The 24,516-nt window shown below is 38.3% G+C and overlaps 1 protein-coding gene and 1 long non-coding RNA gene across 2 annotated transcripts in view; one reads left to right on the top strand and one right to left on the bottom strand.

Annotated features, from left to right (window-relative positions):
* Positions 1-24,516, bottom strand: part of cemip (cell migration inducing hyaluronidase 1) — a 274,166-nt gene that overhangs the window by 156,758 nt on the left and 92,892 nt on the right. The window lies entirely within an intron of this gene.
* Positions 20,758-24,305, top strand: LOC148160096 (uncharacterized). The gene is made up of 3 exons (XR_015762446.1): positions 20,758-22,309; positions 22,387-22,459; positions 22,548-24,305. It is a non-coding gene; the product is annotated as an uncharacterized LOC148160096 (long non-coding RNA).

Below are 24,516 nucleotides of genomic sequence, written 5' to 3' on the forward strand. Positions count from 1 at the left end.
CTAACTGCTTCAAACAGTTAGAATTCTGTCTCTCCCTGTGTGTCTCACTAACATGATAGTTGAGCTGCTCTTTAGAACTACAATGACTGAAGGTCAGAACTACAACATGGCGGAACTCTCAGATACCACAGATTAGGGCTGAACTGGCATTTAGAACTACTTGCTGTTTTGGGCATTATATAGTTGGATTAACCCAACCACTGTTACACATTTTATTGCTGTGGTCAATTAAAATGAAGCTTAATGAAAATTTCAAAATAAAAGCCTTGATATTTTTCACATCAGCTTTGGGCTTTATGTGAAATGTTTAAACAAACTACTGTTACACATTGAATTGGTGTGGTGGTTAAAATGAAGCCTACTGAAAGTTTCAAAATAAAAGTCTGCATATTCCTCTCATGCTAGTGCAACGCCGTAGGCGTTGCAATAATATTAAGCTTTTTTCGCATTTTTTTTCCTCAGGATAGTGAACTGCCTTGCGCAGCAAGGCAGTTCATTAACATTAGCACAAGTTTAGCATTTTACTGCCCCCACTAGTGCACTGCCTTGCGCAGCAAGGCAGTGCATTAGCATTAGCATTAGCCTTTTCCCTAAAGGTAGCTATTAGATAATTTTCTTACTTATTAGCGATGTTCAGTATACTGAATGGAGTAAATCAATGACAGAAAACATGCTAGTGATGCCACACATCCTACATGAATATTAGTCTTCATGCTAATATTAGCATTTTGGCTTATGCATTAATTTCAACATACTGAATGGTACAGGTACAGTTTAGTCAACATGTTTCTGACTCACCACAGGTTATTGACTACATTGCAGCTTTCTTTAGCATTAATGCTAATTTTTTGCATCAGAAGGCTTGATTAAAAAGCGACGGGCACACTTTGGCATGCCCCTCAAAATTTCTGCGGAATTTTCTAGTTATTCTTCCGTTACCGTTAATGCGGCTCGTACCGCTGCGTGCCCACCCACAAAAGTGGTATCAAAACGTGCGGCTCGATCCCGGCAAGTGAGCTATTATTTTTATTGGGGATCGGAGTTACGATGGCGACGTAAAAAGCGAAAAACGAGCGAAATTTCCAACTGCCGAAACCTTAGAGTGTAACTGAAACCAACTGCCGCTTTTTAGAGTGAGAAAAAGGGTGGAATTTTGACCCCAAAATAATTTTGAAATCGCTCTCATGGGTGCAAAAATTGCTCTATTGGTATGAAAGTCAGTCATGACATTGGTACGAATGCCTGCTCCGGTAAAATGTTTTCGAAATTTCCCTAGGGCTTACGGTTTTCGGTCCAGGTGCTTCAGAGCAAAGTTTTGGGACAGGACTAACTGACGCTCCTCCTCAGTGTTTTACATAAATTTCTGCAAAATCTCTGAGCTCAGCGCACACCATTTTCCTCTCATCACTGCAATTACTGTGAATAAGTTACAGATATGAATCGCGGTACTAAATGAGACGACAAATAGCCCTCTCATATGCTTCAAACGGTTTTTGGATCGGCCTTACGGCTCCTGAACGGGAAGCAGTCGTTCGGACTGCTTTTTCCATTAAAACTGAGTGGGTGTCTCATAATGTTAGAGAGGAAGGCAGAGCAGCTGGTTTGGACTACAAAGACTCTGTAGTTCTAAACATGGCAGAACACTTTAATGCAGAGGGCAGAGCAGGAGGTCAGAACTACAACATGGCGGAACACTCAATTATTACAGAGGAGGCCTGAGCTGGCAGTTAGAACTACTTCCTGTTTTGGGCATTATACAGGTGGATTAACCAAACCACTGTTACACATTGGATTAGTGTGGTTATGAAAATTAAGTTTACTGAAAGTTTCAAAATAAAACTCTGAAAATTGCACTGACAAAAGTGCATCGCCGCAGGCGATGCAAAAATGAAAATCTTTTTTTTATGTTTTTTTTCTCAGGATAGTGAACTGCCTTGCGCAGCAAGGCAGTTCATTAACATTAGCATTTCATGGTTGTCTCAAAGATTGAAATCCTTCCCCAGCTTTCTGTCTCACACACACAGCAATTGGCTGAGGGCCAATCGCTAGAGCAACAGAATCCAGAGAAAGGCAAATCTGCTGGTTTGGACTACAAACCAGCAGCCATAACTGCCATAACTGTAGTTCTATCTATGGCCAAGACTCAGTTAAAACAGAGGCCTGAGCAGCATGTCAGAACTACAACATGGCGGAACACTCAGTTATTACAGAGGAGGAGTTGGCTGGTATTATAAACAACTTGTGCTTTGAGCATTATATAACTGATTTAACCTGATCACTATTACACATGAAATTAGTGTGGCAATTTCAAATGAAGCTTATTGAAAATTTTCAAAATAAAAGCCTTGACAATTTTTACATCATGTAATTGCTCTTTTTACATACATTTCTGCAAAAAGTTCTGAGCTCAGCGCACACCATTTTTCTCTCATCACTGCAATTACTGTGAATGAGCTACAGATATGAATCGCGGTACTAAATGAGACGACAAATAGCCCTCTCATATGCTTCAAACGGTTTTCGAATACGTATCACGGTTCCCGAATGGAAAGGAGTTGTTCGGACAGCTTTTTGGAGTGAAACTGGCTGGCTCAAACAGATAGAATTGTTTCTCCCCCTGTCTGGAGAAACACAGGGGGAGGCTTGGTCACTATAGCAACAGAACACAGACAAAAGCCAGACTGCTCCTTAGGACTACAAAAACGCCATCTTTGTAGTTCTAAACACGATGGAACACTTTACTACAAAGGCCTGAGCAGAAGGTCGGAAGGTCAACATGGTGGAACCCTCAATCATTACAAAGGAGGGCTGAGCTGGCAGTTAAGAAGTACATAATGGTGGAACTCTGACTTATTACAGAAAGAAGGTGAGCAGAATGTTATAACTACAGACAGGGCAGAATGTTCTGGGCTTTATATATAAACTGGTTTAACCCAACCACTGTTAGACATGGGATTAGTGTGGCCATTTAAAATGAAGCTTACTGAAAATTTCAAAATAAAAGCCTGAATATTCCTCTCAGGCCTTTATTATGTTTTTCTCTCAGGTTAGTGCAGAGAGAACTACAGATTTAAATCGTGGTTCCATCGGAGACAAGAAATTGCCCTCTTATATGCTTCAAAAAGTTTTCGGATTGCTCTTATGGATGCTGAACAGTAAGCCGCTTTGATCAGAAAAACTAACTGCTTCAAAGAGTTGCTGCACTCCTCTCATGCTAGTGCAACGCCGTAGGCGTTGCAATAATATTAAGCTTTTTTCGCATTTTTTTCCCTCAGGATAGTGAACTGCCTTGCGCAGCAAGGCAGTTCATTAACATTAGCACAAGTTTAGCATTTTACTGCCCCCACTAGTGCACTGCCTTGCTGCGCAAGGCAGTGCATTAGCATTAGCATTAGCCTTTTCCCTAAACGTAGCTATTAGATAATTTTCTTACTTATTAGCGATGTTCAGTATACTGAATGGAGTAAATCAATGACAGAAAACATGCTAGTGATGCCACACATCCTACATGAATATTAGTCTTCATGCTAATATTAGCATTTTGGCTTATGCATTAATTTCAACATACTGAATGGTACAGGTACAGTTTAGTCAACATGTTTCTGACTCACCACAGGTTATTGACTACATTGCAGCTTTCTTTAGCATTAATGCTAATTTTTTGCATCAGAAGGCTTGATTAAAAAGCGACGGGCACACTTTGGCATGCCCCTTAAAATTTCTGCGGAATTTTCTAGTTCTTATTGGGGCCTGCCATAAGCAATGCATAGGGAGAGCAGTGACTGACCTTCGCAGGTCAGTCACTGCCTCCATGCATTGCATGGCAGGCACCTATTGTTCTACACCCAATAGAATGTCTGTTTATTATCAGTGAGAATGCATTCAATGCATTCTCACTACTAGTGTTTCTGTTTCTCTTTATCAGTGAGAATGCATTCAATGCATTCTCACTACTAGTGTTTCTGTTTCTCTTTATCAGTGAGAATGCATTCAATGCATTCTCACTACTAGTGTTTCTGTTTCTCTTTATTATCAGTGAGAATGCATTCAATGCATTCTCACTACTAGTGTTTCTGTTTCTCTTTATCAGTGAGAATGCATTCAATGCATTCTCACTACTAGTGTTTCTGTTTCTCTTTATCAGTGAGAATGCATTCAATGCATTCTCACTACTAGTGTTTCTGTTTCTCTTTATTATTATTATTATTATTCTGTCTTCCGTACGTTTTACAAAGTCCTACTACTTCTACTATCTTTCACTAATTGTACTAATTCATATATCAAAACGTTCAGCTCCTTCTGGAGATTTATGCTATGACTTTTGGTAAACTTCACTATTGCACTTTTTGAAATAATTGCCCTTTTGTGCAAATTTTTGCCCCATTCATTCCTATGGTGGAATTCACTAACTGACGTCAGTTACTAGAGTGTACACTCTACTAACTGCCGTTTTTGAACTTTTTTCTGCTTTTTGACAAACAAAATGATGCTGTTCATACATATTTCACTGTAGAGAAATAATTTATGCATTAAAATGTAGCTACGTGTGTCTACTTTATGGAATTATTAGTATTATTGCTCTGGGTCTTACTGTTTTCTGCCAAACTCCTCTGGAGTACAGCCATGACACACTTTCTCCTATTCTTTCAATGTATTTTTGTCTTGTGCCCTGTTTTGATCTGTTTCTATGCATTCTGCAAGTGTACTTTTCTGTTTTGCCTTCTGGTTTTACTGGTTTCTACTGCCTTCCACTGGTTTTACTACCTTTCAGCTTTTCAACTTTTCTCTATGCCTTCAACTTCCACTGTTTTTATCTCTTTCTATGCATTCTGCAAGTCTGCTTTTCTGTTTTGCCTTCTGGTTCTACTGGTTTTTACTATCTTCTAAGTTCTTCTGCAATTTTTATTCAATTTTAGCAATTAATATATGAAAATGTTCTGCTTCTTCTGATCCTTTTTGCTTTTGGTTTTGCTGTTTTACTAATTCAAATATTTCTGGTTTTTCTGCTTCCCTTAATGTAAGCTTATTGCTGTTTCACTGTTCAACCGTTTCAACTATTTATGGTTTTGCACTAATTTCCTCTTGTGCTAATTATGATATTTTTACGCTGTTTCACTTTTAGACTTTTCAAATAATTCATGTTGCACAAAAACTTCTACTTCTTCAGCTGAAATCTGCAAAACCTTTACTAAGTTTCACTCCTTCAAATATTTCTGGATCTGTACTAATTTGATAGATGGATAGATAGATAGATAAATAGATAGATAGATAGATAGATAGATAGATAGATAGATAGATAGATAGATAGATAGATAGATAGATAGATAGATAGATAGATAGATAGATAGATAGATAGATAGATAGATAGATAGATAGATAGATTAGTGACTTGCGGTGAGGTTCATACCTGTTGAGGCACCGACTTAATTATAATCGGATTTACAAATCTAGACCCCCTGCATCTTATTGTTTACATAAGGAAATTTCTCGCATGCTACAATGCTGGAGGGCAAAACGGCTATTCCTTTACATGCCATTCATGATTCCATGATCTCAATCAAACTTAGACATGTAGATATTATTAATTTCGTGCTGTGCTTAAAAGCAAAGGGAGAAACCGTTAAAGTGCAACTCAAAACCACGTCTTTCTCGCTCTCTGTATCAGCACAACTACTGTGTGAGTAGCTCGCTGGACGGCTCGCTGTTACCATCTCTTACTCTGCAGTTGTTCAGTCACAATGTTTGGGTTCATGAGCGCCCCCAGCGATGAGGCATGAGAACTGCCTGCCTCACCTCTAATCTGTATGGCGTTTGCCGTCTCAAATAATATGCCATTTATGATCGCTCCTCAGCACACGAAACATGTTGACACACACAGTTGGTGAAAATAAAAACACAGTACATTAAATACATAAGCTAAATCATGGAAAATAGGTTCATACATTAAATGTTTTAACCATTTTATTGGCGACGTACAGACATGAGGAGCTGCTCTCATAGAGTGGCAACCGGTGCTCTTAGCGAGAGGTTGCGCAATCACAGGTGAGGCTCAGCTCGGTGCTGCCTCACCGGCTTCGCTTCCAAGCATTTTAATGGGAAAATTCAGCGATTTTGAAGAAAAAACATCATCATATTTTAGTCAAATGATAAATAGGGACTTTATAGGACAAACCACAGGGTGAAAAAATCTTTATAAATGATGTTATTGTTATATATTATTTTTCCATGATGACAGGTGTGGCTCTGGCTCTCCTGCCTCATCTGACAGCACATCACTGATTTTATATCTATCTATTTACCTATCTATCTATCTATATATATACAGACCATAATTTAGCTAACTATGGTCTTTTTTATGCTCTGTTTCACTTTTTGACTTTTTCAAATAATTCAGGTTGCACACAAACTTCTGCGTCTTCAGCTGAATTCTGCAACACCTTTGCTAAGTTCCACTACTGGGCAAAGGATTTTTACAATATATGACTGTAGCTTTCTTATGCTTTTTTCCTACTTCTTATTCTTTGTTCTCAAATTTTTCTTGCATTTCTGCTGCAGTCATTCTGCAAATATGCATTCTCACGGCTGTTTCGCTAGGAACAGCTATTTTTCTAGTTATCAGTGAGAATGCATTCAATGCATTCTCACTACTAGTGTTTCTGTTTCTCTTTATCAGTGAGAATGCATTCAATGCATTCTCACTACTAGTGTTTCTGTTTCTCTTTATTATTATTATTATTATTCTGTCTTCCGTACGTTTTACAAAGTCCTACTACTTCTACTATCTTTCACTAATTGTACTAATTCATATATCAAAACGTTCAGCTCCTTCTGGAGATTTATGCTATGACTTTTGGTAAACTTCACTATTGCACTTTTTGAAATAATTGCCCTTTTGTGCAAATTTTTGCCCTATTCATTCCTATGGTGGAATTCACTAACTGACGTCAGTTACTAGAGGGGACACTCTACTAACTGCCGTTTTTGAACTTTTTTCTGCTTTTTGACAAACAAAATGATGCTGTTCATACATATTTCACTGTAGAGAAATAATTTATGCATTAAAATGTAGCTACGTGTGTCTACTTTATGGAATTATTAGTATTATTGCTCTGGGTCTTACTGTTTTCTGCCAAACTCCTCTGGAGTACAACCATGTCACACTTTCTCCTATTCTTTCAATGTATTTTTGTCTTGTGCTCTGTTTTAATCTGTTTCTATGCATTCTGCAAGTGTACTTTTCTGTTTTGCCTTCTGGTTTTACTGGTTTCTACTGCCTTCCACTGGTTTTACTACCTTTCAGCTTTTCAACTTTTCTCTATGCCTTCAACTTCCACTGTTTTTATCTCTTTCTATGCATTCTGCAAGTCTGCTTTTCTGTTTTGCCTTCTGGTCCTACTGGTTTTCACTATCTTCTAATTTCTTCTGCAATTTTTATTCAATATTAGCAATTAATATATGAAAATGTTCTGCTTCTTCTGATCCTTTTTGCTTTTGGTTTTGCTGTTTTACTAATTCAAATATTTCTGGTTTTTCTGCTTCCCTTAATGTAAGCTTATTGCTGTTTCACTGTTCAACCGTTTCAACTGTTTATGGTTTTGCACTAATTTCCTCTTGTGCTAATTATGATATTTTTACGCTGTTTCACTTTTAGACTTTTCAAATAATTCATGTTGCACAAAAACTTCTACTTCTTCAGCTGAAATCTGCAAAACCTTTACTAAGTTTCACTCCTTCAAATATTTCTGGATCTGTACTAATTTGATAGATGGATAGATAGATAGATAGATAGATAGATAGATAGATAGATAGATAGATAGATAGATAGATAGATAGATAGATAGATAGATAGATAGATAGATAGATAGATAGATTAGTGACTTGCGGTGAGGTTCATACCTGGTGAGGCACCGACTTAATTATAATCGGATTTACAAATCTAGACCCCCTGCATGTTATTGTTTACATAAGGAAATTTCTCGCATGCTACAATGCTGGAGGGCAAAAAGGCTATTCCTTTACATGCCATTCATGATTCCTTGATCTCAATCAAACTTAGACATGTAGATATTATTAATTTCGTGCTGTGCTTAAAAGCAAAGGGAGAAACCGTTAAAGTGCAACTCAAAACCACGTCTTTCTCGCTCTCTGTATCAGCACAACTACTGTGTGGCTAGCTCGCTGGACAGCTCGCTGTTACCATCTCTTACTCTGCACTTGTGGAGTCACAATGTCTGGGTTCATGAGCGCCCCCAGCGATGAGGCATGAGAACTGCCTGCCTCACCTCTAATCTGTATGGCGTTTGCCGTCTCAAATAATATGCCATTTATGATCGCTCCTCAGCACACGAAACATGTTGACACACACAGTTGGTGAAAATAAAAACACAGTACATTAAATACATAAGCTAAATCATGGAAAATAGGTTCATACATTAAATGTTTTTAACTATTTTATTGGCGACGTACAGACAGGAGGAGCATGCTCTCATAGAATGGCAACCGGTGCTCTTAGCGAGAGGTTGCGCAATCACAGGTGAGGCTCAGCTCGGTGCTGCCTCACCGGCTTCGCTTCCAAGCATTTTAATGGGAAAATTCAGCGATTTTGAAGAAAAAACATCATCATACTTCAGTCAAATGATAAATAGGGACTTTATAGGACAAAACAACAGGGTGAAAAAATCTTTATAAATGATTTTATTGTTATATATTATTTTTCCATGATGACAGGTGCGGCTCTGGCTCTCCTGCCTCATCTGACAGCACATCACTGATTTTATATCTATCTATCTATCTATCTATCTATCTATCTATCTATCTATCTATCTATCTATCTATCTATCTATCTATCTATCTATCTATCTATCTATCTATCTATATCTATCTATATCTATATATATATACAGACCATAATTTAGCTAACTATGGTCTTTTTTATGCTCTGTTTCACTTTATATATATATATATATATATATATATATATATATATATATATATATATATATATATATATATATATATATATATATATATATATATATATATATATATATATATATATATATATATGCCTGGCACCATAGACATAATATAAGAGTAGACCCCGCATTGGCCGCTCCGGCGCAGGAAATACGGCGGTATTCCCTCCTACTTTCCTCAATCAAAACAACAGAAGATGCCTCAGCACTGAGGGATATTGTTGTTCGGATCTATGGATTATTGATGTGAGGGCTCCACAGACAACATTTCATAAGTAAGATGGACATATTATTGTGTATATATTGTGATTAGAATATTACTTTACTGTATTTGTGTCCATCGACATACCAGCTAATATTAGCTACAGTGCTTGGTGTAATACGGGTTCAGCCCCGCTATGAAGGCTAACTGAGATTCTGTTAATCTAAAAAATTAATTATTCTCTAACATTGACTTAGACTATCTGACACAAGGGCCTATATTAGAAATGAAACAAGGTAACATATATTATAAAACTTATATTATGTGTTATAACGTCTACCGGCAAAGTTTACACAGGTGGTAAAGACTATTATTTGTATTCTTTCACTCTGTCAAAAGTAAGATACATCCTAAATCTTCAGTTTTTGTTTAGAAAGTTTCCTAAAGACACGATGTGAGGAAAAAGAGGGAAATATCTATAAAGATAGACGGATTCACTGCAGCACAGATGAATCTCACATCGAATTTTGGACTCGTCGGCTGAAAAACAAAAACATATATACATACATGTTTATATATATAATTCACTATTAATAATTATTTATTTGTGCCATTATTAATCTTTCTTTATTAGTGTTTGTATAGTTATATAAATATGTATTAATATTACTAAATAATTTATTAAATAAATTATGAACGGCTGTGTGCTTTGTAACATACTTAAAAATACAATTGTTTATAAATGTTGCTTTGATAGATGTTTGAATATGGCTTCCAGTAACAAAAAAGTGTGTTATGATCGATTAAATGCGCTGATACGTCATTGTGCCTGCTAAACACATAACGTTGAGTGGAGTGGTGTACCGCTCCAAGATGGCCGTCCTAAATCTCGTCAGCGACAATAGGCGAGAGCGGTCCATGAGGGTCTATCCTTATATTATGTCTATGCCTGGCACGGCCTTATGGACATGCGCAGTTGAGTGGCTTTAAGCGGCGTTCTATGAACGTCACCTGCATTTGCTGAGCGGAGCAAGCTCCTGCGGCCTCTCCCACAGTAAGTTAAATTTATATTTTTTATTTAATATTTTGTTCATGACAGTGATGAACAAGGAGTTTTATTTAAGAACAATTTATGCTAATACATTTTGAACTTTCAACAAAAGCGACAGTAAGGCATGAGTAACGAAGGGAATTAATAATTAGTCTAATGTTAGAATTATTTCTAAGGCGATAAAAAATAAATGAAGTTTAAAATTGTATGTTTCAAAACAGGAATTATACACGAGACTTTAACCTGGTGCCAAATCTTTCTTGTATTGATTTAACAAGCATGCAAAATCCACAGTCGTAATCGAAGTGGAAATATCCGAGTGTTCCTGAATGTCTCTGACGTTTTGCTTGGAGTTCTCTGCCGTTACGTTCTCCCTTCTTCGTTTGTGCCCAACAGGTAAGCTGTGTTTTAATTGTTCTGTTGTAATAATAAAATTATAAACAATTACAGACGGTTTCGTTGTCAAAGAGTTAATACATAATTGCTTCTAAAATGTGGCTGTAACTTAATAAGGCTGAAAACAGCTATACGTAGTTTTTTTTCTGATAGCAAACAATCATTAGCATATGCTAAAATTGACGACTGCTGTATAACTCATATGAAAACCTGTCGATTCAAATTGAAGAGTTTATATCCAATTAACTTAATTTATAATCATGTATGTTAGTATTTGTCTTCATGGCCAGCTTCTATTCAGCTAATTTTGTATAAAATTGCAACTGTAACCTCGGAGTTAATTGAACTTTTCAGTTCAACTGAAACTGGGACTGTCAGCCGTTAAGGGGCCGTTAGATAAACGTTGGTTTGTTCTTGGGTTCTGCCTGGCAGATGTGGCTTGCAATAATCAAAAAATATAAAAGATGAAAGACGGTTTCATTCTTAAAGACGTTAATAATCGCTTCTTAAGGAATCGCAATACCATAATGAAGTTATAGAGAGCTAACCCTCCTATGCCGACCGTTAGCGTGATATGCTAACATTAACGTCTACTATAAAACTTAACTGAAAACCATTCTATTCAGAATGAGGAATGTATAATAATCTAATTAACCTTATGCAGTATAATTTTAATAATCTAATTCATAACCATGTATGCTAGCATTTGTCTTTATGGTCAGTTAAAAAAATAGAACCGTAATAGTCGCAGTTAATTGGACTTAGCGGTTAGCCTAAAACTGGGACTGTCAGTCGTTAATTGACTGTTGGGCCGGTAGGGAAACGTTGCTTTGTTCTTGGGTTGTGGTTTGCAGGTGAGCAGTGTTTTAACTGGGCCTGCCATAATCGACAAAAAAGGATGAAACACAGTTTCATTCTTAAAGATGTTTGTAGTTGCATCTTAACTATCGCCATAATGAAGTTGTAAACAGATGTCCGTTAGCATTATATGCTAATATTGACGGGTGAATATTGATATTATTAATTATTAAAATATTAATATAATTTTATTATTAATCTGTTTGTAACCCCGGTTTATGTAGTGAGTTTATTAATTTATGTAAATATTCCAAGATAAATAGCTAATAATGAACTGTGCTTTCCAACGTGTGTATTTTTCTGATCAAGTCAGTAATTGTGAAATAACACACAGTTTCTTTTCACAGACTGAAAGAAAACTGCTCCCCAGCGTTCTTTGGCTGCTGGTAAGTACATTGCAAAGTTCTTACCTGCCCAATTAGGGACAAACGCTCACAGCAGAAGCAGAATGATGCAAACATAGGACTGCTGCGTTTTACGTTTGTCAATTTTGTGTATGTGCCTCTGTTAATTAAATTGAACTGTTTTTTCCCTCCTCTTTGATTACCTAGACATTTCCTCCAAATTCTGCTCAGTGAGGTGAGTACTAGCAACGTGTGGCTTTCTTTGATTAAAAAAAGTTAGCTGACAAATCCAGAAATGTTTAGATCAAAGCAGCTTGTGTACAGAAAACAAAGAACCTTAGCAGATAAGTGTGTTCTGGACTCCTGAAGGTTTTGTGGTCAGCTACTAACAAACTGTTTCTACTCTCCCTCACAGAGAGAAGTGGACCCAAACACCTGCCTTCCTGGTGAGCGGATGTTCCAACCTGGATCAGCCGAGCCATCACAGCTCGGCTGATCCTACAAACATTGGCTTTAAATTGGGTCCAAACAGGATATGTTGGCTGTGCTCACATGAGGACCCTGACTTGTTTTCTGGACTCATGATGAGGTTTTCTGTCACTCATTTTAAGCTCTGTGATCAAGAAGGTCCAAATCAGCATTACATTCTTCTAAAGCAGCTGACTCTTTTATCTGTTGGTATGCTGGGATACATCCTATTTCGTATTGAATCAGTAAGAAAATCATAATCTACATTAATTGAACTATTTCAATAAAGGTCATGAAAACACAGCAACAACCCAGTTTACACCACAGAGCTTAGTTCACTAGTAGTAGCTATGCATCTCTTCACAGTTTGAACCTTTTCAGATGGAATCTGACCCAGAAGCTGCTCTGTTGAGAATGTTTCATTTTGATGTCTATTAGCTGTTCTTTGTCTCGCAGGTGTTCCACGGACACTTTTTTTCTAACCACTATCGGAAGCATTTTCATTTTCCAACTGTGTTTTTCTCTTTCCTCTTCCTTCCAATATATCTGGAAACCCATTTTCTATGCATTTTTCTATCCCGTCCCTAAACACGAACCTTTTCAAAAACCAGCATCCCAATAGGCGGCCTGGTTTTTCCGAATTCAAGAGCCTGGTTTACCAGTAACCAGAGTTCCCTTTTTTTCTTCAACCATCAGTTTACTGCCAAATTGATGTTTGCCTGTCTCTCTTAATCTAGTTTACCAGTAACTAGATCTGTTTTTCCCCTCACATCTTACGTCCTGTGACCTCTGAACAGTTCTGGCATATATTTTTTGAGTGGCATATATTTTCTGAATATCATTTCATGGCATATATTTTCTGAATATCATATTGTGGCATTAAGTTTGAAAAGTTTCCATTTAAAAATTGGCTGAAAATAAATAATTACTCAAACAGGTCAACTAAAAACTTGATCTGGATAAATTTTAGAATTGAAAGCAAAGTTTGTTTTCCACTGAACTACATTGCTCCAATTCTAATTGGATTTAAGTAAAGCTCTGGTCTTGTCTGATGAAATATATTTATAGAGCACTATTGGCATAAAGTCGAAAACAGTAAAAAGTTTGATATTTCTAAGACGTCTTTTTGAGTAATCTGATTTGGACCTGAAGTTTAAAAAAACAACAACTTCTATTTCAAAATTGGATTATATTTTAAATAATTTCTGAAACAGATCAGCTAAATACTTGATCTGTATACATTTAAGAACTGAAAATCTACTGAGCTAAATTTTTATTGAACAAAATTTCAGTTGGACTGAAGTAAAGCTCATTTCTTATCTGAGCTGCCTAATTCGTGTTCCTGCCTGCTGCTACTGACTTTGGACTGAACTTCAGGTTTGTGCACAGGTTTGTACTGACTGGCTATTCAACACTAATACATTCATTGTATGTACATTGGTGTAGTTTTGTGTTGTATCTGCTTATCTTGAGATAAAAAGATCAATAAGGACCATTGGAGTTGCTGTTTCCTGCCTGACCTGTCCAGAAGTCTAATCAACAATGCCGAGAAAGAATCAGCGTTCTCAGGCTCAGAAGCTCAGATGGCAGAAGGAGAAACGGTCTCAGAGCAATCAAGTGACAGGTACTGACTCTGAGAACAACAAGCAGCAGTTTCAGAATATACCATACACAGATGTTGCACAGAGACAGGTTGCTAGAGATGATATGTGTGTTGGGGAGTCTTTTGAACGACAGCAGGTAAACGATAGAAGTGGAAACAGTTTATCCTCTGTGGTAGCACTATCTGATGGAAACACTGCCAAAACAACTTTCCAGCATGATGCAAGAGATACAAAGCAAAGTGCATCACAGGTGTCTTATGCTGACATGGTGAAAAGGGGATGTGGTTCAGCTCGGCAGTCTCGAGTTAATGTAGAACTTCAGCCATCAATGACACATGTGTGTGCTTCACGGAGTCAGGATTCGTTGAAATATGGAAAATACAGGAACAGTCAGTGTATGGCCAACAGTTTGGTGTTTCTGGCTTTTTTCCACGAGAATGAAATGATTACCAGACCAGATCTTGACCTCGTTCTGGATAAAGGTGATGCTGTGTACAGACAGGCTAGAGAAAGATTTCCTCGTAGCATCCATTTGGCAACTGATGAACTACCAAATGAGGTAAGTGCTCGCAGGTCATCATATCAGGTGGACATGACTCCATTACCTGTGTGTGGAACATTTGGAGGTGGACAGACTTATCCAAGCCTGGAAGAAGCATTGAGCCACTTGTCATCAGATTTACAATATGCGCTGCTGATCATGTCAGGCTTATGCATTGCTGTTTTCAGAAGCAGATCTGGTGAATATGGATACTTTGACCCACACACAAGAAACAAAAATGGAATGCCAATGACATTCAGTCTTTTAAACTTTGGCACAGCAGTGATGCTGAAATTTGCCCATCTTACTGACATGATTCAGAGATTAAAGTCAGTTTACACAATGCTTAACGTACCATCATCTTGTGTATTTGAACTCCAGCCCCTCTCATTTTACCAGAGAGATGCTTCAGACACAGTTGGCACGTCTCCTCTGTTACCTGAATCTGACACACCAAGTGCTGTTCAACATGAGGTTGAGTCTGCCTCCCTTGCACAAAACATTCCTGCTCTTGAGTCAAACAACAATGTTGAAGTCATGTCTCCTGTTGCAAGTTGTTCTTCTGATGATGTAATTGAAGGTGCATCTAATGCAGTTAGTTTTATGTCGTCTATGACACAAGAAAATACAGTACTCCCCATTTCCAGTGGAACAAGAAATGCAACAAGTGTACTTTTGGAAATGTCTTTGAAATTGACAAAATACCCTAAAGCACAAAGACAAAAGATAAAGATGAGACTACTTAAGACAGTGAAACTGAGACAAAGAAAAGAGAATCAGAAGAGGAAGGAAAGAGAAAACTATGCGTTAAGGGAATCTTTCAGAGCAAAGAAAAAATGTTACTCTCGCAGGAATTTTCAAAACAACCCTGATAGAAAGCAGAAGAAAAACCTGTACATGAAAAATCTGTATAGACAGAGTTCTGAGTTTAAAGAGAAAAAGAGATCACGCATCAGGACGGCATATAGGGAGAATGAAAAATTTAAACAACGACAAAAAGACTATGTCAGAATTTGTTATAGTAATCCTGCACTTCAAGAACGACAGAAAAGCTACATCAGAAATTTATACAGAAATAATCTTACGTTTCAGGAACGACAGAAAAGCTACATCAGAAATTTATACAGAAATAATCTTACGTTTCAGGAACGACAGAAAAGTTACATCAGAAATTTATACAGAAATAATTCGACATTTAGACAGAGACAGAGATCATATATGACTGAGCTTTATGCAAAAAACAAAGAATTCAGGCTGAGACACAAAGAAATGATGAAAACCCTGATGAGAGACAAATATAATAAAGACAATTCCTTTAGGATGAGACATAACATCAGATGTGCAATTAAATTAAAAAGAAAATACAGACAGATGAAAAGATTCCCTCAGAGAGAAACGGAGAACCTTGAAAGTGATACGCCAGAGAACAGAGTGATTAATGAAGCCATTTCAGTTTTCAGATTAAATATAAAGGCTGGCCCCACTTATGTATGCACTGTGTGCCACAAGTCCTCGTTTCCCAACCAAGTGGAACTGTGTAAAAGGTCGAATTATGTAAAGAAACCAGATGTGGTTGAACAGTGTCTGACAGGCAAGTATGTTCATGTTTGTGATGAAGGCTGCACGGATGGACAGTGTACAGTTCCTCATGAGAGAAGTCAAGAGTGGATTTGTCACACCTGCCACAGACATTTAAAGAAAGGATGCATGCCACCGCTAGCAGCAGCTAACAAACTTGACTTGGCAGAAATTCCCAGTGAACTGTCAGATTTGAATATTCTGGAAAGACACCTGATTGCTAAGTGCATACCGTTTGCAAAGATCATTCCGCTTCCAAAAGGCAGACAAAGATTAATAAGGGGCAATTTTGTGTGCGTACCATCAGAGCTCCAAGAGACAGTCAATGCATTACCCAGGCTTAGGAGTGAATGCCAAGTGATGAGAGTAAAACTGAAGCGACGTTTGTCTTACAGAGGTCATCAACTTTTTCAGACAGTAACCTGGTCCAAACTAATCTCTGCATTACTAAAACTGAAGGAGATTCATCCAGAGTATCGGGACATAAATATTAGACATGAAGCTGAGCTTTGTGACCCTACACTTCCTGATGATGATGACGATGATGATGGCAATAGTGATGTAAGTATGGATGAGGATGACTATGATGAAGCAGATCTGATGGAAATTGACGAGTATGAGAAAAATGCTTTATGTGAGGCAGAAAATGAGGTTGAAAATGATCAGGACAGTGATTGTCAACAACTTCAGCAACAGATGAATGATGGAGATGAAGGTGATTTGCCAAATGGAGGATTTGCTATAGAATCATGCCTTCAGCCTCCTGACATATCAGAAGAGATACTTTGTTTCTCTGAAAGTACATACTGCTTGGCGCCGGCACAATCAAATTCACCCGTCAGCTTTTTTAAGACCCCGAATTTGGAATCCATGAGCTTTCCGGTACAATTTCCAACATCAGAGAACACTTTAGACACAAGGAGACTCATTAAAGTCACACCAAGTGGATATTTCAAGTCAAGGCTATTTCATGTTGATAATCGCTTTGCCAGAGACCCAACGTACTTGTTTTTTGCACAGTTTGTCACAGAGATACACTTGGCTAAGAACAGCATGACAATCCAGCTACGAAAAGGAAAGACCAGAACCAGAGATGGTCGCAGAATAACGTCAGGTATGTTACAGGACAAACGAGAGGTTGAGAAACTGGTGAGAAATAAAGATGCAATCAGATTCATGCAGCCACTGAGGGGGACCCCGGCATACTGGGAAAAAACCACAAAAGACTTGTTCAGTATAATTCGTCAAATTGGCACCCCCTGTTTTTTTGTCACGTTTTCAGCTGCGGAATTCAGATGGCCTGAAATCATTCAAGCTATAAAGAGGCAACAAGGTGAGGAAATTGATGTCGACGCTCTTGACTGGACCGCCAAGTCTGAGATTCTGCGATCCAATCCTGTCACCTGCATGCGTTTATTCGATAAGCGAGTTGAGGCACTTTTCAGAGATTTGTTGCTGTCAGATGCTCAGCCTTTGGGAAAAGTGATTGACTATTTTTACAGAGTTGAGTTTCAGCACAGAGGAAGTCCACACATCCATGCGATGCTATGGGTTGAAGGAGCTCCACAGCTGGATGACTCAGACGATCAAACTGTGTGCAATTTTGTTGATAAATACATCTCGGCACAGCTTCCTGATCCAGACAGAGAACCAGAACTGTATCGGAAAGTTTCTGAAGTTCAGAGGCACAGTAAGAATCACACCAGGTCTTGTTTCAAGAGTGTGAACTCTGGCTGTCGATTTGGTTTTCCAAAGCCCCCCTGCAGAAACACGATGATCTCCAGACCAGGTGAGAACAATGACACTGAATCTGCTAAAGCCAAACTCAGGCCTTTCATGCAGCTCCTGAACGAACCTGAAGTCGCTTCCATGAGTTTAGAGCAGATCCTTTCTCGGTGTCACTTGACACTACAAGAGTATGAATCTTGTCTTCAGATCATGAACAAAAAGACTGCCATCTACTTGAAGCGTGATCCCAAAGATTGCTGGATAAATGCTTACAATCCACATCTGCTTAAAGCTTGGGACAGTAACATTGATGTGTCTTTCATACTAAATGCCTACTCATGTATACAGTATTTGACAAAATACATCACAAAAAAAGAAAGTGGACTTTCAGAGTACTTGAAGACAGTGATGGATAATTCAAACATGGACCGAGTCAATGAGTGTGATGAAATGAGAGCCATCATGCAGGCTTACTCAAAAAAGAGAGAAATCAGTGCTCAGGAGTGCGTGGCTCGTGCCTGTGGATTAAAGATGAAAAACTGTTCCCGCAGTGTCGTGTTTATACCAACAGACGAGAATCCTTTAAAAATGAGCCGGCCAATGTCTTTCTTGGAGGACATCCCATTGGATTCTTTCAATATATGGATGACAAGTTTGACAGATAAGTACAAAGCACGGCCTGAAACACCAGAATATGAGGAGATGTGTTTGGCTGATTTCGCTGCCACCTGCAGGTTTGTAAGTTCAGAGAAGGCAAGCGCTAATGGTGTTTTACCACTTTTAAATCAGCTGGGATTTGTGACCAGGCGGAAAAATGACAAGCCCTCTGTCATTCGCTACTATCATTGTTCTAAAGAGAAGGAACCGGAGCAGTTTTATGCCAGATTACTGAGACTGTACCTTCCTCATCGGTCGGAGTTTGAAATTCGAAGCGTCAATCTTCCTACCTACGAGTCTTTTTACACCTCTGGCTGCGTCCGAGTACCAGGTTCAGACCGCCTTGAAACTGTTAAAAGTGTTGTCAAGAGAAACAGAGATAAATATGAGAAAAACAAGGAGGAGATTGAGAGTGCCCTTGAAGAGTTTGAGGAAAGCAGAGACCATGTGATTGACGAATGGTGTAATCTTGCTCCTGAATCTGAAGTTGTGAGGTTACAGTGCGACGACAACCTTCAGCCGGCAGACCCCGAAAACGAACAGGAAAACGTTCCAGACTATTGTCCTCAGCCTTCTGCTGTCACAGAAATGCGAGCCATCAGAGAACCCCCCGCCATGGATCCAACTCTGCTGAGACAAATGTATCAGAACCTGAACCAGAAGCAGGCCTGTATCTTCTATGCCATCAGAGACTGGTGCATCAAACTTGTGTGCGGTCTGAAACCAGAGCCATTTTTTCTGTATGTAAATGGTGGAGCAGGTACTGGTAAGTCACATCTGATTCGATGCGTTTACTCAGAGGCACGCAAAATACTCAGCAGGCTGCCACGCTTTTCAGAAGATGCTGATATTTCGGCTCCAACTGTTCTGCTCACTTCTTTCACTGGAACGGCAGCTTTCAACATCGGTGGAACAACACTGCACTCTTTGTTTAAGCTCCCACGCTCGCTAAAACCTCCAATTCAAGGACTTGGCAACCAGCTGGATGAAATCAGGTCAGAACTTTTCAACGTTCAAATCTTGATTATTGACGAGATCTCCATGGTTTCTAAGCCCCTCTTTGCTTATGTGGATGCACGGCTCAAACAAATCAAAGGAAGTCATAAACCGTTTTCAGGAGTATCTTTGCTAGTTTTGGGGGACTATGCTCAGTTGAAGCCAATTCAACAATCTACACCTCTGTGTGTACACGATCCAGCGGACATTGACTTGTGGCAGGAGCATTTTCAAATGACCTCTCTAACTGAAATTATGAGGCAAAAAGATGACATTGCGTTTGCAGAGATGCTAAACAGAATTCGGGTGAAAGAAAAGACGGATGAGCTGTCTCAGGCTGACAGAGATTTGTTATCGCAAGCCATCACAGAACCAAGTCTTTGCCCTCCTGAAGTTTTGCATATTTTTGCGACCAATAAGTTGGTGGATGAACACAATTTGGCAACTTTGACTTTGTTACATTCCAACATCATCACCATTGATGCAGATGACTTCCAAAAGGATCCACGAACAGGCAGAATGGCACGCAAAGACAGACCATGTAAGGGAGGTAGAAATGATTTGGCAGACACTTTGAAAGTTGCGGTCGGAGCTCGTGTAATGCTCACCAGAAATATTGATGTACAAAATGGACTAGTTAATGGTGCATTTGGTGTACTAACAGCTGTTGTAACTTCTGAAAATGATGAAAGCAGCATCACTAAGCTGGGCCTGACAATGGATAATCAAACAAGTGGGACCAGAAACCAAAGTGGACCTCCAGACACTTCCAATCTTGTTTACATCGAGAGAGCAGAGGAAAATCTGAAGCTCAATGGAGTGGTACGTAGACAGTTCCCTGTGAAACTGGCTTTTGCTTGCACCATTCATAAAACCCAAGGCCTAACAACAAATGCAGCTGTGGTTTCCTTGAAGAAAATCTTTGAACCAGGTATGGCATACGTAGCTCTCAGCAGAGTGACGTCTCTCAGTGGACTTTACCTACTGGATTTTGACGAAAAAAAAATATTTGCCAATCCTCAAGTCACTGCAGCTCTCCAGACCATGAGACAAGCCAGCGTAGATGACATGATGCCTCTTCTTCAGGTGAAAGAAACTTTAAACAGGCCAGAAACGCTGGTAATTGTTTTCCACAACACCGAGGGACTCCCATCTCACATCTGTGACATAAGGAAACATCATGAACTGTGTCTGGCAGATGTGCTGTGTCTTACTGAAACTCACCTGAAAGGTTCTTTTGTTGCTGACAATCTGCATCTGGATGGTTACAATATGTTCAAACGAAACAGACACATGTCTTACTCAAATTTTCCTCAAATGGCTTCCAAAAATGGAGGTGGCGTGGCTGTTTATGTCAGAAACCATATTAAGGCTCATGAAAGACAGTATTTGCTAAATGTGACTGATCTTGAGTTTGTGGCTTTGAAGGTTGAGTCTCCATTCAGGGCAGTGATTGCAGCTGTGTACAGACCTCCTGACTACAGCCTGAGACCGTTCCTGGAAAATCTGGTAAGCCTTCTGGATGCACTGGAGATGTTGGACTGTCAGCCTGTCATTGTATGTGGAGATTTCAACGAGAATCAGGTACGCAGTTCAACAGGGCAAATTCTGGAACTATTTCAGTCTCGTGGATATGTACAGCTGATCACCTCTGCTACCACAGAGAAAAACACATTGCTCGATCTAATTTTCATTTCTCAGCCACAGAAATGTTTGCAATCCGGCGTGTTAAGAACTTACTACAGTTACCATGATCCTGTGTTCTGTGTCCTGTCCACAACTGAATCATCGGAGGTCTGTGAGTAAAAGCATGCCAAAGGTAAAAATTTTAAATTGTTTGTATTTCCTTTTAAAATATATTACACAACAGCGTTCCCAATTATATTTCTTCAAATCATTACATTATTCAGCCAATAAGAGTTCTGTAATTTGGAAATATTGAGATTCTAAACAGTTTGAGTTTTAAAAATATTGCAATTTTTCCAGTGATAAATAAATATTGAAGTTATTTATGAGGCTTTTGTCACAAAATCTAACCATTTGATTATACCTAAATAAGTCTGCTCAATTTGATTTGATACATTAAATTAAAGCTCAATTTAATATGACGTATGTATATGGTATGTAGTATAGTATATGATTAATGCAAACTTCAAATTCATAAAAACTTTAAAGAAGTTGTGGCTTGTGCATTTATATTGTTGGGTCAGGATTGATAAGTGCACAAGCCACAACTGTCTTAGCAGTTGTAAACAAGCTGCTACAGTAGATCACAAAATAAAAAAAATTCACCAGGAGGTCTGTGTGTAGCACAGGCTTCCTCCTGGACCAATAACATATGCCAGCTGATGCCCCCTCATGGCTGAAAAACGGGTGTTGAGGATGGGAGTAGGCATAGTGGGTGGGGGGCTTTGACTAGGAACATTTTAGTCTCAACATCAGTTAACACCGCCTGAAAAACAACAACTGCAAGCTTCAACATCTCATCCAGTTCACACACGACCAAAACAGAAGATCCATGACAGTCGTTATTGAAGGCACAGGGTGAAATGCATCCTGTCAGCTCACAACTGAGCACTGGTGGCCACTGAGGGAAAAAAAAAAGAACTTCCTTACACAGAAACATGTCCTCCAGCTTGAGCACTCAGAGACATGTCCTCTTGCTGCATCAGTCAAGAGATATCCTACTGCTGCTGAAGTGGAGCTATTTGAGTTGTAAGTGTAAATGTTCACTTCTTGTCTCTGAGAATGCCATTGTTACTCATGATATATCTCTTTGCATTACAGATTATGGTGTCTTAAGTCATAGCTCGGCCATCCAAGCTGAGACCCTCACAGCTAAACATGAAGTCAACATCTGTTCATGAAACTTCACTTACAAGACACTGTGTCTCCTGCAGCAAGGTTGAAGGTAACTAGCTATCATGTGTCATGGGACGTTTACAGTTGATAGATCATTACAACACATGTTTTCTTTTGGTTTCTCAGGAGGACTTTGCCATACATGTCTTCCTTCCAAGATGTCCCTGTCACCAGCAGACATGAGGTGCAGCTGACTCTGGTGAGTACTCAAATATCGCTTCTGTTTAACTGAGAAATGACTACAATCTTTGTCCAGCTGACTGTCATATTTATTTTTTCACCTTTAGTGGCTCTCATGTAACCGTGATACGACAGCAAAACGCGTTGTGACAGATGACATGATACATCAATCAGCATTCCAGGACACCTGTGGCAGCTGTGATGAGGACTGATGCTTCCATTTATTTTATTTTGAATATTATAGTATAAAATTATGCACAGGAACAAGGAATCCAAAAGACAGATATTTTTAGACCACAGATATCTTAACATGTTTGAAAAGGAGTAGGAAGAAGTAAGAAACTTGAGTTGTTTGCTCAGAGGGTTAAAGTGTCCCACTTTTGTCCTGAAGATCTGCACCCATCTGTTCAATGCTGGAGCAAACACTCAGCAGGTTAAAGGAAGCTGCAGCAGCAACCAGAAAGGTCCCAACATGTGTGAACATTTATATCTTTACAGTGACTGATTTTTTATTTTTATTTTAGCTTGCATCACCAGATTCATCTTCACAACAACCATGCAAATGTGAACTATGCACAAGTTTGAAAAAATTAGTAATTAAGCTCATTTCATTCTGCTAAAATTTCTATAGATTTGCACATTTATATCATTTTTCAGTACACGTGTGTTATTTTTTTCCAAACAGGTTTCCACATACTGGGTTAAAGTATCAGCTAGTTTAAATATGGGTATAGTGGGAATAAGACAGGACTCACAGTGTGTAAACTTGTGACTCCTGACTTTATGCAATGTGTAATGCTTGGTCACCTGTTATTAGTGATCATTGTGATAATAAAAAGGGATAAAAAAAACCTTTTAAATCTTTATGAGAAACAAAAAATAAATTGTGAATTATGCTATTGTACTATTTTTAAAAAGTCACATGTTACACAACTGTGAATCCTGTATCCATGTGGGGTATCAGCTGGTAAACTGGTATGGCAAAAGATTGCCACACTTATACTATTTGAGCAGGTTAATATAGACATCAGGGAAAAGAAATGAATGATCATAGAAAAGCATTGTCAATTTTAATCATTAGCAAAATTAGAAAGAGGGTTTTGAACTAGTATAGTTTAACAATAGGGTAAACTTTACTCGGATACTAAATTTTAAACTGAATTTATTTTTTGTTTCTTGGGGTGGGGGGTTTGGTCACATTTTTTTCATTAGAGGCTTTGTAATCTTGACATTTTCTTAATTGCAATTCACATTCCATTCTTTAAGGTTAAGAATGACAATATTTCTAAATATAATTAACCATGTCCTTGAAAATTTTTATGTATCTGTGTAACTTGTACACCTCCAATTTCATGCTTTGTCATGCTTCAGTGAGGTTTTTGTTTTTTTAACTAAACTATAAAGCATAAATCATTTTTGATCATTTTCATAATCAAAAATAATTCCACATTGATCAGTTTTTTGTTGCACAGAAAGCTGTTTTTGTGCCCAGTCAGTCGTGGCAGATGGCTGCTTGTATCGAGCCTGGATCTGTCAGAGGTTTCTTCCTGTTAAAGGGAGTTTTTCCTCTCCACTGTTGCTCGGTATGAGGATTGCAAAAAAATCAATGACACACAGCAAATATTTTTCACTTTTATGTGCTCATTGAGAAGGAGTGAATGGTAAATATCATTAATTCAACGCAATCTGCTGGGTTTTTTTTAGATACTGTTTACTTTGAATAATTCAGAATACTGTACTGCTTGATAGTCTGAATCAAATGAAATGTTTGTTTGACTGGACTGCAATGAAAAAGTTATGTGACATTTTATGAAATGACATTGTGTATTGACAGCATGTAAAGAAAATAAATAGAAATTAGTACATTTTTAGTTTGCCTTTTGATGTGTGCAGCATTATTACACAGTGCAATTTTCCACTTTTATATTCCATTTATTTATTTTGCATCTAATGTCAGTGTGGTTATGGTAATTTTTTTTACCTCAAGTCCCAAATTTTCCAATCCATTTAGAAATTAACCATCTCTTGGTTTACCAAACCTATTTGTCTATTTTAGAAAACAATTATATCTATGTA

Source organism: Poecilia mexicana, unplaced genomic scaffold (genome assembly GCF_051168715.1).
Source record: "Poecilia mexicana isolate PSO_F unplaced genomic scaffold, ASM5116871v1 scaffold_3, whole genome shotgun sequence".
Lineage (NCBI taxonomy): Eukaryota > Metazoa > Chordata > Actinopteri > Cyprinodontiformes > Poeciliidae > Poecilia > Poecilia mexicana.